The sequence below is a fragment of the Hyaena hyaena genome, unplaced genomic scaffold (assembly GCF_003009895.1).
Source record: "Hyaena hyaena isolate Hyena2069 unplaced genomic scaffold, ASM300989v1 scaffold_343, whole genome shotgun sequence".
Lineage (NCBI taxonomy): Eukaryota > Metazoa > Chordata > Mammalia > Carnivora > Hyaenidae > Hyaena > Hyaena hyaena.
In genome coordinates this window covers 1,881,082-1,896,515 of record NW_024080975.1, presented here as the reverse complement: position 1 = coordinate 1,896,515, position 15,434 = coordinate 1,881,082, and the positions used below count along the sequence as shown (strand labels likewise).

General features: G+C 44.1%; 1 long non-coding RNA gene across 2 annotated transcripts; it reads right to left on the bottom strand.

The window, feature by feature from the left end:
• Positions 1–238: 238 nt before the first annotated feature.
• LOC120243449 lies at positions 239–13,216 on the bottom strand. Of its 2 annotated transcripts, none has more exons than XR_005531325.1 (4): positions 12,933–13,216; positions 11,815–11,894; positions 11,711–11,718; positions 239–927 (listed from the first exon to the last, which is right to left on the bottom strand). It is a non-coding gene; the product is annotated as an uncharacterized LOC120243449 (long non-coding RNA). The 2 variants fall into 2 exon arrangements; XR_005531326.1 differs by having other exon boundaries at positions 11,711–11,751; positions 11,833–11,894.
• Positions 13,217–15,434: the final 2,218 nt, after the last annotated feature.

Sequence of the window (15,434 nt, the reverse complement as noted above, 5' to 3'; positions counted from 1 at the left end):
CGGGCTCAGGTGGCAGAGGGCCGTCAGGAGGCAGGACGAGGCACCCAGGCGGGGCGGTGAGACCCGGAGCGTGTGCCCCCCCCCGCCCCCCACCCCAAGGGGACCCTCACAGTTGCCAGGTGGACAGAGTCCAGCGTTGACGAGCCCTCGACCGTTTGAGAGCATCCAGGTGTCCACGTCGTCAGGTGAGACCTCGGATGTCTCCAGGTGACCCTGGTGCAGGACACCCTCTGTTGTCCCTGATCCACACTCTAGCGTGTCCACCCTGTTCCCTCCCCGCCTTGACCTGCGGGCCGTGTGGGCGTGGCTCCCGGCCTCCTGCCTTGTGTTCAGGCCCCACCAGCGGGAGCCCCTGACTGGGGGTGGGGAGAGTGGTGTGTGTACGCTGACCTGCTCCATATGGGGGCTGCAGGAGACCCCAACTCCTCCAGCAGCACCTGGAGCACTGAGGGACGGCCATGACTCCAGGGACACAGGCAGGTGAGAAGATCGCCATTCAAGTCCATCATGAGCTTCTGGAAGAACCTTTCCTGAGGCCCCCCAACACCTAGAGCCCTGAGCCCACACCTCCCCAGCGCTGCCCCCTGTGGTGGAGGAGGCACCACACGGGTGTCTGCAGGACCACCTTCCAGGAAACGAGGTGAGTCCTATGACCAGAGAAGACATACAAGCTCAAGAATTCTGCCACAAGACAGGAAGCAAGGAGCAGGGGTATGTACACAAGGACTGAGCAAGCCCAGATCCAACAGGATCAGCTAAGAGCATCTCTTACCCGAAGGGAATCACAAAGACACGCTGTGTCCGCCACTCTGTACGCCAGAAGGGCAACGCCAAAGTCCAAGGAACATGAAGAATCCAGGAATACATCATCACTGAAAGGCAACAATAATCTTCCAATAACCAAACACAAAGGCTGAAGTTTGTGACCTAGATGATAAGCAAAGAAAACACACAGACAATTCAACAAAAATTAGAAAAGCTGTACATGAACAAAATGAGAAATTTAACAGAGAAATTGTAAGAAATCATTTAAAAATCATAAAACTTTCAAATTCTGGGACTAAAGAATTCAATGAGTGGGATGAAAAGTGTAATAGAGGACACCCACAGCAGAAGGTATAAAATGTAAGAATCAGTGAGCCACAGGGTAGGAACTGTGAAATGACCCAATCAGAGAATCACAAAGAATGAAAAAACATTATAAAAGCCTAGAAGATCCATGCAACTCCATCAAAAGTACAAATATCAGAAAAATTACATTCTGGAAAGAGAAAAGGAGCAGGGAGTTTATTTTAAGAAATAATGGCTGAAACTTCCCAAAACCTGGGGAGACACTTGGGCACCCAAGTTCAACAAGCCAACAGACCACCCTACTACCTCAGTGCCAAAAGGCCCTCCCAAAAACACATTTCATTGTAACAAAACTGTCGAAAATCAAAGAATTGTAAAACCATCCAGAGAAGAAAAGATTGTAATCTACAAAGGAACCTTCACTGGGCAGTCAGTGGATTTCCTGGCAGAAATCCTACAGGCCAGGAGAGAGTGGGATGATATTCAGTGTGTTGTAGGAAAAAAAACTGCCTGCCAAGAGAACTTTACGAGACTTTTCCAACAAAAGCTGAGGAAGTTCATCACACTAGACCCTCCTTACAGAAAATGCTGGAAAGAGTTGCTCTTCCAGTGGAGGTGGGACATGACATGGAATAGGAGTTAGATTGCAGTGGAGTATTAGCCACTTTGTTATAATATAAAGGTCAAGGGGAAACATTAAAATTATAGCTATTACAATTTGTTAAAGAATATACAATATAAAGGAGAAAAATAGTGACATCGAAAATATAAAAGTGGGGAAAAGAGTGAGGATTTTGTACGTGAAGTCGCTATAAACTTCAAATGGACTGTTTTATCTGAGATTCTCATGTAAGCCTCATGGTAGCCACAAACCCAAATTCCAAAGTAGATGCACACAACAGTGAAAGGAAAAGAGTGTACACCACAGAAAAGCGAGTTACAAAAATGGGCAGAAACAGAGCAGGGAAGATGGAAATACAAAAGACCAGAAAACAATTTGGTAACAAGGACTTCCTATTGCCACTGTGTTACCAGTAATCACACTAAATACACATGGATTGAATTCTCCAATAAAAACACACACTGGCAGAATGGATTTTTTAGAAGACCCAACTATATGCTGGCTGTAAGAGACTTGCTTCATCTTTAAGGACACATGTGGGCTCAAAGTGAAGGGACAGAAAATGCTCTTTTATGCAAGAGGAAACCAAAAGAAAGCAGGGGAAAATCTCAGAGAAAATAGATTTAAGCCAAAAACAGTAACAAGACAAAGGAGGTTATTACATAATGATAAAGGAAGCAGTTCATCAAGAATATAAGAATCATAAACATATACACCCATCAAAGCACCTAAATATATTAAGCAAATACTAACAGACCTGAAAGGAAAAATAACAATATAATACCACTAGGGGACTTCAATATCCCACTTTCAGCAGTGGATAGATCATCCAGACAGAAAATCAACAAGGAGATGCTGGACTTGAACCATACATTAGACCAAATGGACCTAACAGACATTATAGAACATTCTATCTACAGCACCAGAATGCACATTGTTCTCAAGTACACAGAGAACATTCTCCAGGACAGATCATACTGCAAAACAAATCTTAACAAATTTAAGAAGACAAATTATATCAAGTATCTTTTTTCACTGAAGTGGTAGGAAACTGGAAATGAACACGAAGAGTAAGGCTGGAAAATCTACAAACATGTAAACTAAACATCATATTCCTGAACAACCAATGAGTCGAAGAAGAAATCAAAATTAAAAAAATATCTGCAAACAGGGCTTGAAAAAAACATAGGGGACATCAAAGAAACTATGGCTACAGACAGAATGGAAAATAAAAATAGGCATGAAGAATTAAAAAATGCGATAAACGAGATACATAATAAATTAGAGGCCTCCAATGCACGGATTGAAGAGGCAGAAAGGAGAATGAGTGATTTAGAAGACGCCATTATAGAAAAACAAGAAGCTGACAAAAAAAGAGACAAACTGATCCAGGAACAGGAAAGAAGAATTTGAGAGCTCAGCGATACAGTCAAACGCAACAATATCCATATCATAGGAATCCCAGAAGAGGAAGAGAGAGGGAAAGGTGCTGAAGGAGTCCTGGAACAAATTATAGCAGAGAACTTCCCCGACCTGGGGAAGGAAGTAAATGTGGAAATACAAGAGGCTCAGAGGACTCCCCTCAGACGTAACTTGAATCGATCTTCTGCACGACATATCATAGTAAAAATGGCAAAATACAAGGACAAAGAGAGAATTTTGAAAGCAGCTAGGGAGAAAAGGGCCCTCACATACAAAGGGAAACCTATCAGAGTGGTGACAGACCTATCTACTGAAACTTGGCAGGCCAGAAAGGAATGGCAGGAGATCTTCAATGTGATGAACAGTAAAAATATGCAGCCAAGAATCCTCTATCCAGCAAGCCTGTCATTCAAAATAGAAGGAGAGATAAAAACCTTTCCAAATAAACAGAAATTGAAAGAATTTGTCACCACGAAGCCAGCCCTACAAGAAATCCTGAGGGGGATGCTCTGAAGGAAAGGTTGCAAGGAACAAAGATACCAGAGACACCACCACAAACATGAACCCTACAAAAGATACAAAGACTCTAAACCCACATATTTCAATAATAACACTGAATGTAAATGGGCTGAATGCTCCAATCAAAAGACATAGGGTAGCAGAATGGATTAAAAAACAAAATCCATCTATATGCTGTCTACAAGAAACTCATTTTAGACGGGAAGATACCTTCAGATTAAAAGTAAGGGGATGGAGAAATATATATCATGCTACAGGAAATCAAAAGAAAGCCGGAGTAGCGATACTTATATCAGACAAACTGGACTTTAAATTAAAGACAATCACAAGAGATGAAGAAGGGCACTACATAATAATTACAGGGTCCATCCATCAGGAAGAACTAACAATCATAAATGTCTACGCACCGAATATGGGAGCACCTAAATATCTAAAACAATTAATCACAAACAGAAACAAGCTTATAGATAAGAATGTGCTAATAGCAGGGGACTTTAATACTCCGCTTACAGCAATGGATAGGTCAACCAGACAGAAAATCACTAAAGAAATAATGGACTTGAAAGACACATTGGACCAGATGGATCTGACGGATATATTTAGAACTTTACATCCTGAGGCCAGGGAATTTACTTTCTTCTCAAGTGCGCATGGCACATTCTCCAAGATAGATCACATACTGGGACATAAAGCAGCCCTCAATAAATATAAAAGAATAGAGATCATACCATGCACACTGTCAGATCACAATGCTTTGAAACTTGAAATCAATTACAGGAAGAAGTCTGGAAAACCGCCAAAAACATGGAGGTTAAAGAACACCCTTCTAAAGAATGAATGGGCCAATCAGGCAATTAGAGAGGAAATTAAAAAATATATGGAAACAAATGAAAATGAAAACACAACAATTCAAAATCTATGGGATGCGGCCAAGGCAGTCCTAAGAGGAAAGTACATTGCTCTCCAGGCCTATTTCAAGAGATTAGAAAAAGCACAAGTCCAAAATCTAACAGCTCACCTAAAGGAGCTAGAGGCAGAGCAACAAGAACGCCCTAAACCCAGTAGAAGAAGAGAAATAGTAAAAATTAGAGCAGAAATAAACAACATAGAGACCAAAGAAACAATTGAACAGATCAATGAAACCAAGAGTTGGTTTTTTGAAAAAGTAAACAAAATTGACAAACCTCTAGCCAGGCTTATCAAAAAGAAAAGAGAGAGCACCCAAATAGACAAAATTATGAATGAAAATGGACTTATTACAACCAACCCCTCAGAAATACAAGCAATTATCAGGGAATACTATGAAAAATTATATGCCAACAAATTGGACAACTTAGAAGAAATGGACAAATTCCTAAACACACACTCACTACCAAAATTCACACGGGAAGAAATAGAAAACCTGAACAGACCCATAACGAGTGAAGAAATCGAATCAGTGATCAAAAATCTCCCAACAAATAAGAGCCCTGGACCTGATGGTTTCCCTGGGGAATTCTACCAGACATTTAAAACAGAATTAATCCCAATTCTTCTCAAGCTATTCCAAAAAATAGAAGTCGAAGGAAAACTCCCGGACTCATTTTATGAAGCCAGCATCACTCTGATTCCCAAGCCAGACAGAGATCCAGCAAAAAAAGAGAACTATAGGCCAATATCCTTGATGAATACGGATGCAAAAATTCTCAACAAGATCCTTGCAAATCGAATCCAGCAGCATATCAAAAGAATCATCCACCAAGATCAAGTGGGATTCATTCCTGGGTTACAGGGCTGGTTCAACATTCGCAAATCAATCAATGTGATCCATCATATCAATAAAAGAAAAGATAAAAACCATATGATCCTGTCAATAGATGCAGAAAAAGCATTTGACAAAATACAGCATCCCTTCTTAATAAAGACTCTCGAGAAAGTTGGGATAGAAGGAACCTACTTAAACATCATCAAAGCCATCTATGAGAAGCCTTCAGCTAACATCATCCTCAACGGGGAAAAACTGAGAGCTTTCCCCCTGAGATCAGGAACACGACAGGGATGTCCACTCTCACCACTGTTGTTTAACATAGTGCTGGAAGTCCTAGCATCAGCCATCAGACAACAAAAGGAAATCAAAGGCATCAGAATTGGCAAAGAGGAAGTCAAACTTTCACTCTTCGCAGATGACATGATACTCTACATAGAAAACCCGACAGACTCCACCAGAAGCCTACTAGAACTGATCCAAGAATTCAGCCAAGTTGCAGGGTACAAAATCAACGTACAGAAATCGGTTGCATTTTTATACACCAATAATGAAGCAACAGAAAGAGAAATCAAGAAACTGATCCCATTCACAATTGCACAAAAAACCATAAAATACCTCGGAATAAACCTAACCAAGGATACAAGAGATCTGTATGATGAAAACTATAGAAAACTTATGAAGGAAATTGAAGAAGACACAAAGAAATGGAAAAACATTCCATGCTCATGGATAGGAAGAATAAATATAGTTAAGATGTCATTACTACCTAAAGCACTCTACACATTCAATGCAATTCCAATCAAAATTGCACCAGCATACTTCTCAAAACTAGAACAAACTATCCAAAAATTTGTATGGAACCACAAAAGACCCCGAATAGCCAAAGTAATACTGAAAAATAAAACCAAAACGGGAGGTATCACCATCCCAGACTTCAGCCTCTACTACAAAGCTGTCATCCTCAAGACAGTATGGTATTGGCACAAAAACAGACACATAGACCAATGGAACAGAATTGAGAACTCAGAAGTGGACCCAAAAGTATACAGCCAACTGATCTTTGACAAAGCAGGAAAGAATATCCAATGGAAAAAAGACAGCCTTTTTAACAGATGGTGTTGGGAGAACTGGACAGCAACATGCAGAAGAATGAAACTAGATCATTTTCTCACACCATGCACAAAAATCAACTCAAAATGGATAAAGGACCTGAACGTGAGACAGGAAACTATCAACACCCTAGAGGAGAAAGCAGGAAACAACCTCCTTGACCTCCACCGCAGCAACTTCTTACTTGACACATCCCCAAAAGCAAGGGAATCAAGAGCAAAAATAAACTGTTGGGACCTCATCAAGATTAAAAGCTTCTGCACAGCCAAGGAAACAACCCAGAAAATTAATAGGCAACCAACGGAATGGGAAAAGATAGTTGCAAATGACATATCAGATAAAGGGTTAATATCCAGAATCTATAAGGAACTCACCAAACTACACGCCCGAAAAACAAACAACCCAGTGAAGAAATGGGCAGAAGACATGAACAGACACTTCTCCAAAGAGGACATCCAGATGGCCAACAGACACATGAAACGATGCTCAGCATCCCTCCTCATCAGGGAAATACAAATCAAAACCACACTGAGATACCACCTCACGCCAGTCAGAGTGGCTAAAATGAGCAAATCAGAGAACTCTAGATGCTGGCGAGGATGTGGAGAAACGGGCACCCTCCTACACTGTTGGTGGGAATGTAAACTGGTACAGCCCCTCTGGAAAACAGTGTGGAGGTTCCTCAGGAAACTAACAATAGAACTCCCTTATGACCCAGCAATAGCACTGCTAGGAATTTACCCAAGGGATACAGAAATGCTGAGGCTTAGGAGCACATGTACCCCAATGTTCATAGCAGCACTCTCCACAATAGCTAAAACATGGAAAGAGCCTAAGTGTCCATCAACAGATGAATGGATCAAGAAGATGTGGTTTATCTATACCATGGAATACTCCATGGCAATGAGGAAGAATGAAATCTGGCCTGTGTAGCAACATGGATGGACCTTGAGGGTGTTATGCTGAGCGAAAGAAGTCAGGCAGAGAAGGACAAATATCATATGTGTGCACGTATAGGAGGATTAGGAGGAACTTAACAGAGGACCAAGGGGGAGAAGAAGGGGGGAAATGGTGGGGGAAAGGGAGAGAGGCAAACCATGAGAGACTCTTGAATGCTGACAAAAACTGAGGACTGATGGATGGGGGGGGAGGGGGGATGGGCATGGAGGAGGACACTTGTGGGGATGAGCACTGGGTGTTATGTGGAAACTAATTTGACAATAAACTATTTGTAAAAAAAAAAAAAAAAAAAAAAATCTGCAAACAAATCAAAGTGGAAACATACCAAAACCAAGGGGTGCTGCAAAAGCAGTTCTGAGAGGGAAGTTTATAGTAATTAGTGGATGTGTTAAAATTAAAGGATCTTAAATAAACAATATAACTTTACACTTCAAGGAACTAGAAAAATAAGAACAAACTAAGCCCAAAGTCAGCATAGGGAAGGAAGTAAATTCTCCAAGATTAAAGCTGAAATAAATGAAATAGAGACCAGAAAAGCAATAGACAAGATCAGTGACACTAAGAACTGGGTTTCTGAAAAGATAAACTTGACAAACCTTTACGTAGACAAAGAAAAAAAGAAGACTCAAAATCAGAAATGAAAGAAAAGCTATTGCAACTGATACGACGGAAATACAAAAGATCATAAGAGACTATTATCAAGTCTGGGTCAGGAAGAAAGTTTGAATAGGCTGATAATGAGTAAGGAGATTGAATCAGCAACCAAAAACCTCTCAGCACAGAACCCCCAGGACTCAGGTGGCTTCACTGCTGAAGCCCACCAAACATTTCCAGAATTAATGCTGGTCCTCCTCCAAGATAATTCCAAAAAAACTGAAGAGGGGACGTTTTCAAACTTATTTTACAAGGCAAACATCACCCTGATAGTTGACAAAATATTAGTAAATTAAATTCAACACATAAGACGGGTTATGGCACCATGAGCAACAGAGATTTATCCGTGAGATGCAGTGTTAACATACACTAATTGATAAATGTGAGACTAAAAGAAAAAATTCCTAACATTTCAACTGATGCAGAATAAGCATTCAGCAACTATACATTTGATGATAAAAACTGTTAAGTCATGTGCAGGAGGAACATCCTTCAACATAATAAACATAGTAAACAGCAAGCCTGCCGCTTTCCGTATTGGCACAGAGAAGAATCAGGCACAAACACGTCAGCTATAAAAGAGAAAGGGAGCAGGGGACAACAGCTTAGAATGACTGGTGCCCCAACAACTCCGAAGTCCCGTATTTATTGAGAATATGAAAATCAATCCCAGGATTGTTTTTAGTGATCAGAATATGATTTTATGGGAAAAACAGAACTTGCTCAGGCAGGTATGCTATGGTGGATCAGGCATATACAATAAGTTTCATCAGAACACGTGGTCTCTGAGGAAGTGGAGAAGTCAACACAAAGGAAGTAGGTGGCATCCCGCCCACGGCAGGCCAGGGGGGCCTGGCTCCCGTGTCATAAATCAACCACTTTCCCAGAGAGACATTACAATGGGTATTTTTTTAGAGCTGTATTAATCATTTATTAATCATTATATAGTTTTGTGTACTGTTTTCCTCCAGAACCACATTTTATGGGTCACATTGTTCCGAGGGGTCGCCACACAAGCCCACAGCTAACAGCAAACCCGGAGGAAGCACTTCCCGCCTTTCACCAGTAAGGTCAGGAACAAGACCAGAGTTCACACTCTTACTGCTCCTAGTCAACCCACAGCTCTAGAAGTTCCAGCCAGAGAAATCAGGCAAGACAAAGAAAGAAAATGCATACAAATCAGAAAGGAAGAAGCAAAATGGTCATTCTCTGTGTATGATAGGATGTTGTACATAGAAAATCTGGAGACTTCACTAAAAAAGCCGTTAGAACTAATCAATGAAGTTAGTAAAGTTTTAGGATACAAAATCAACACACAGAAATCAGTGTGTCCCTATACATGAACAATGGAACATCTAATAAAGAAAACTATATCATTCACAACAGCAATTTTTTAACAATAAAAATAGGACTAAATTTAACCAAGCAGGTGAAAGATCTGCACATTGAAAACTACAGGGCTTGATGAAAGAAACTGAAGACGGGACCGAGATGCCCCATGTTCATAGATGGGAAGAACTAACATTGTTAAAATGGTCACACTACACAAAGCCATCTACAGATTTAAGGTAACCCCTGTCAGAATTCCAATGATATTTTTCACAGAAACACAAAAATCCTAAAATTTGTATGGAACTCTTCTCAAAGAATGACTCAAATAGAACAGTATTTTTTTTTTTAAGTTTATTTACTAATTTTTGAGAGAAGGACAGAGAGAGCAAGTGGAGGAGGGACAGAGAGAGAATCCCAGGCAAGTTCCACACTGTCAGCACAGAGCCCAGTGTGGGGCTTGAACTTACAAATCATGAGATCATGACCTGAGCTGAAAACAATAGTTGGATGCTTAACCAACTGAGCACCCAGGTGCCCCCATACAGAAAAATCTTGATTTAAAAAAGAACAAATCCATAGGCATTACACTGCCTGGTTTCAGACTATACTACAAAACCATGCAATTAAAACCATAGGATACTGGCATAAAAAGAGATACAAAGACCAATGGAACAGGATACAGAGCCCTGAAATAAACTCAACCTATATGATCAACTACTCTTTGACAAGGGGCACAAAAATACCTAATAGAGGATGGTCTTCAGTAAATGGTGCTGGGAAAACTGGACAGCTGTTTGCTGAGAAATGAAATTGAACCTCTGTCTTACACCACTCAACTCTCAAAAATTAACTCAAAGTACATTAAGGACTTAAACATAAAGCCTGATGCCAAAGAACTCCCAGAAGAAAACAGATGATGCTCTCCGAGGCTGATCTTGGCAACGGTTTTTGGATAGGACAGCTAAAGCACAAACAAAAGCAAAAAACCCGCAGGACGGTGTCCAACCAGCCAGCTTCTGCACTGCAAAGGAACAATAAAAAACAAAAAGGCAATCTATGGAACGAGGGAAAAATATCTGCAAACCAATGGGCAAAAGGTTAAAGTTGAAAATATATAAAGAACATACAACTCAGTAATAACCCCAAAAAATCTATTACAAAACAGAGGAACTAACAGACATTTTTTCCAAAGATACTCAAATGGTCAGCAGGTACATGGCCCTAATAATCAGGGAAATACAGATCACCATCAGAGTGAGCACCTGACAGCTGTCACCAGACGGCAAGGGAGAAGCGATGGCAAGGACAGGCTCACAAGGGACCCGTGTGCACGGTGGTGGGAACGTTCAGCCCCTGTGGAAAATAGGGAGGCCACTTTTTAAAAAGAACAACTGGGGTGCCTGGGTGGTTCAGTCGGCTAAGCACCTGACTTCAGCTCAGGTCATGATCTCACAGTTCATGAGTTCGAGCCCCGTGTCGGGCTCTGTGCTGACAGCTCAGAGCCTGGAGCTGCTTCAGAGTCTGTCTCCCTCTTTCTCTGCCCCTCCCCCACTTGTGCTCAGTCTCTGTCTCTCAAAAATAAATGTTAAAAATTTTTTTTAAAGTAGAACAACTACATGACATTTCTGGGTACACACCTGAAGGAAAGGCTATTGAAAAGATATCTGTACCCCCATTATTATAATTAGTATTATTATTCACAATAGCCAAGATACGGAAACAACTGAAATGTTCACCAACCAATGAGTGGATAAGAAGGTGTGGTGTGGACACATAATGGAATATTCGGCCACAAGAAAGAAGGAAATCCTGACATTTGTACCAGAGGGTTGGACCATAAGGAGTTATATTAAGTGAAATAAATCAGAGAAAGACAAATACTGTATACTTTCATATGTAGAATATTAAGAAGTCAAACTTGTAAAAACAGAACAAATTGTGGTTGCAGGGGGGGCGGGGGGGGATTAGGGAGATGTTAAGGGCAGACGCTTGTAACTAGGAGACACAGCAGCTCTAGAGGCCTGATGCACAGGGGGTGTTTACAGACAACAGCACTGTGTTATAAACGTCAAAGCTGCTGAGACTAGATCTCAATTGTCCTCATTGAGAAAAGAATTTGTGACGTGACAGATGTATAATTAATGCTATAGTGGTAATCATGTTGTAGTACACAAACATCAAGTCAATATGCTAAAACTAAATGTTCACATGTCAATTATATCCCAAAAAATTTTTGTAAGAACCCAAAACATCTAATATTGACGTAGACATACCTGGAGATCTGTGGAGTGATAGTAGATCAGTGTTGAAACACCTAGGGAATCAAGAAGACATCCCTGGTCAGTGTAGACACCCCTGGTAAGTTAGGAAAACGTACCATTTTTGGTAGACACACCTGAGGAATTCGTGAATGCATCTGAGGAATTAGGAGGACGCCAAAGGTCAGGACAGTCACACCTGTGAAATTAACGAGACATTTCCAGTGTAGGGACGACAGAGAAAACAGGGAGATGCCAGGGCAGTACAGATAAGCCCCCATTTTAATGACATATCCTAGGTCAGTGGACACACAACTTAGGAATTGGTGACATGTCCCAGGTCAGAGCAGACATACTTGGGGAAGGAGGGTGACATCCCAAGTCCTAATGGAAACATGTAGGGATTGGGAGTTTATCAGGTCAGTGTGGACCCCAGTAGGCTACACGGGGATGTCAGAGAAAGCATGGCTAGGAGTTTTCAGAGGTGGTGGAGTTTAGGGCAGACCCGCGTGGTGAGTGAAGAGGGCAGTCCAGGTCAGGGTGGAAGCACCTAGGGCGTCCCACAGAGACCCTGGGCCGGCGCAGACGCAGCCGGGGAATGAAGGGGATGGCCAGGGTTCTGGAAGACACATCTGGGAAAGGGGCAGCACATCCCAGGTCAGTGTAGACACAGCTGGGGAATTAGTGACCTGTTCCAGATCAGAGAAGGCACAACTGATGGGGAGGGAGGCCTCCCAGGTCAAAGACCCCCCCCCCTGGTTAGCAGGGAGACCCCAGGGTAGAGACAGCTGGGGAATTAGAATTTCTGGGTCAATAAAGACACACCTGGGTTATGAGTGAGATGTCCCAGGTCGAGGTATAGATAACCGGTGTCCGCACAATTAGGGAAACATCCCAGGTCTGTGTAGACAAACCTGAGGAGTTAGTTGGGGAGATCCCCCAAATCAAAGTACCCACACCTGGGTTATGTGGCAGAGACACTAGGTGAGATGAGGGACACCTCAGGAATTCTGGACACATCCCAGGACAATGCAGACGCATCTGGGGTGGGGAGACCAAGTTCGAGGAAACACACTTGGGGAACTAGATTTTTTTTCTAGTTCACAGCAAACACACTGAGGTTATTAAGGTGGCTTTCCAGGTCAGTGTAGATACACACAGGGAGTGGGGGATATGAAACCATTTATCGCAGACACTCCTGCGGAAGTAGACACATCCTACCTCAGTGTGGACGCACCTGGAAGAGGGAGAGATCCATGTTCACAGTAGACACACCTGGACAGGGCAATCCCAGGTAAGACTGGACACATCTGGGGAATACGGATACATCCCAGAAGAGGCGAGACGTCACAGATCAGTGTACACACGCAGGGAGTTCGGGATAGATCCAAGACTGCGGCAGACAGAACTAAGACTTATAAAGACACTACAGGTTAAAAAGACACAACTTGGAAAACAGACATCCCAGTATGATTCAGACACAGCTGAGCAATATGAACAGGTCTAAACGCACCCAGTGAAGTCGGGGACACCCCAGGTCAGGACACACACTGCAGAAGTAGACCACCCAGGTCACTGTATACACACCTTCCTTCTCCCAGAAAACTCCCAGGTCTTAGGCTGGTTTCTTAGGCTGACTCCCGGGAACTCAGGGGAAGTGTCAGGCCAACGGCAATAATGAGACATCCTAGACCACGTTCTCCACGCTGGGGAAACTAGAAGAGCTCCCTGGTCAGGGCAAGACACACCTAGGGAATTCAGATGACGTGCAGCGAGTAAAGACGCACTTGGGGCACTACTGGGATTTCAAAGCCACTAGGGAAACTCCTGCACACTTAGGGAGAAATTGCCAGCCAGTGCAGACTGGGGATTTACAGACACAGCACGGATCAGAGTACAGACACTTGGGGATTAAAGGAGATACGCCCACACAGTGTAGACACACCACTGTCTGCACCTCTAACGTAGTGTACACACAATTAGACATCCCAAGTCAGCGTATACACACTTGGACAATAATATAGGAAATACCAAAGGTGAATGTAATTAGGGAGACATCCAAGTTCCTGCCTGACATACCTTAGCTATTCTGGAGAAATCGCCCACATCAGGCTCTGTGCTGACAGCTCTGAGCCTGGAGCCTGTCTTCAGATTCTGTGTCTCTGTCTCTCCGACCCTCCCCTGCTCATGCTGTCTCTCTCCCTCAAAAATAAATAAAACATTAAAAAAAAATTTTTTTTTTAAAGAAAAATTTTTAAAAAAGAAAAAAGGGGGAAAAAAGTCATCCAAGTTCAGGGTAGACACCTCTAAGGAATTAGGACATCCTAGGTCAGAGCCAAAAATCCTGCACAATGGGGCAACATCAAAGGTCATTGTAGTACACTGGTGGAATTCGGGAGCTGTAAACACAACATGATAGTCATCACAGCTCCGAGGAGACACACCTGGGGAATGAGGACTATCCCGGGTCAGTATAGACACACCTGGTGAGCTGGGGAGCTCCCAGGGCAGTTTAGACACAGCTTGGGTGTTACAGGACATCACAGGCCAGAGGAGACCTGCCTGAGTTACTACGGACACATCTCGGGCCACCGCAGGTACACCTCAGGAACTGGACACCCAAGTCACAGCAGACATGACGGAACACCAGGGACATCCTGTATCGGTGCAGCCCTGGCCGCACCTCCTGGGACAGGGAAGGCCCCTGCTCTCCCCCATGGGGTCAGCAGAGTGCTCGGCGGTGCCACGCAGTGGTCCCTCCCATCCCAGTGGCACCCCAGCAGGCACCCTGCACACGCACCCCTGCGCCACTGTCTCCTGGAGGAGGACTTGCTTGAGGCGGGTTATGAGGGAGACTGACTGGGAGCTGGCCCAGGACGCCCGTGTGCTGACTTCACAGCAGGCACGGCCTCCAGGCCACCCCTGCCAGATGCCAGGTGGACACATCTGATTGCTTTAAAGAGAGACAAAGGAGCAATTTTTAGCCTTTTAGGGCCCACCTGCTTTGCATATGCAGTGAAACTACAGCCAGCATCTGCCAGACCAAACCAACCCTGGGGCAGGAAAGAGCCCAGGCCACTGGGGTCCCGGTGTTTCTAAGACCCAGGCTCCCTCTTTGCAGCTGAGTGACGTCACCAGACACCTGTGCCCCTCTGCAGTCCCGCCCCCTCTGCTGGCTGGAAGGGACGCCCTGCAGGCACCTGTCCACAACAGCCACCCAAGGGCCTTGTGCACACCAGCCTCCCTGTCTTTTCTGTGAAGCCTGAAGTCCCCACGTGGTGGAAAGCCTCCCCCACAGGCATCTGGTCGGTGGGGGGGCCTGACTTCCCAGGTGCAGGGGGTGGGCAGGTAATTACAGTCAGAAACCCAGTTGCCTGCTGAGCAGACAGGATGTGGGGCCTCTGACCCTGTGTTTGAACCAGCTCACCTCGCACCAGCCGTGCTCTCCTTTCAGGGAGGCGGTTATCATCACCCCCATTTGCAGGCGGGAACCCGCAGGTGCAGCCGGGCTCAGGAACGCGTCCCCATCTCCCCTCTAGGGGTGGCAGCCCTGGGGTCAAGCCCAGGCAGCCTGGCCAGAGCCCAGGGCCCTGACGGTGCCTCAGCGGCCTCCCTGTGACCTGGGGCTGCCTGCCCAGCTAGGGGACCAGGGCCCCCTGCACAGGGACCACCCGCTCCTCTCCCTGGGGAGCCCCAAGCCCGCACCGAACCCACCTGGAGCCTCAGACCCATGTCCTGG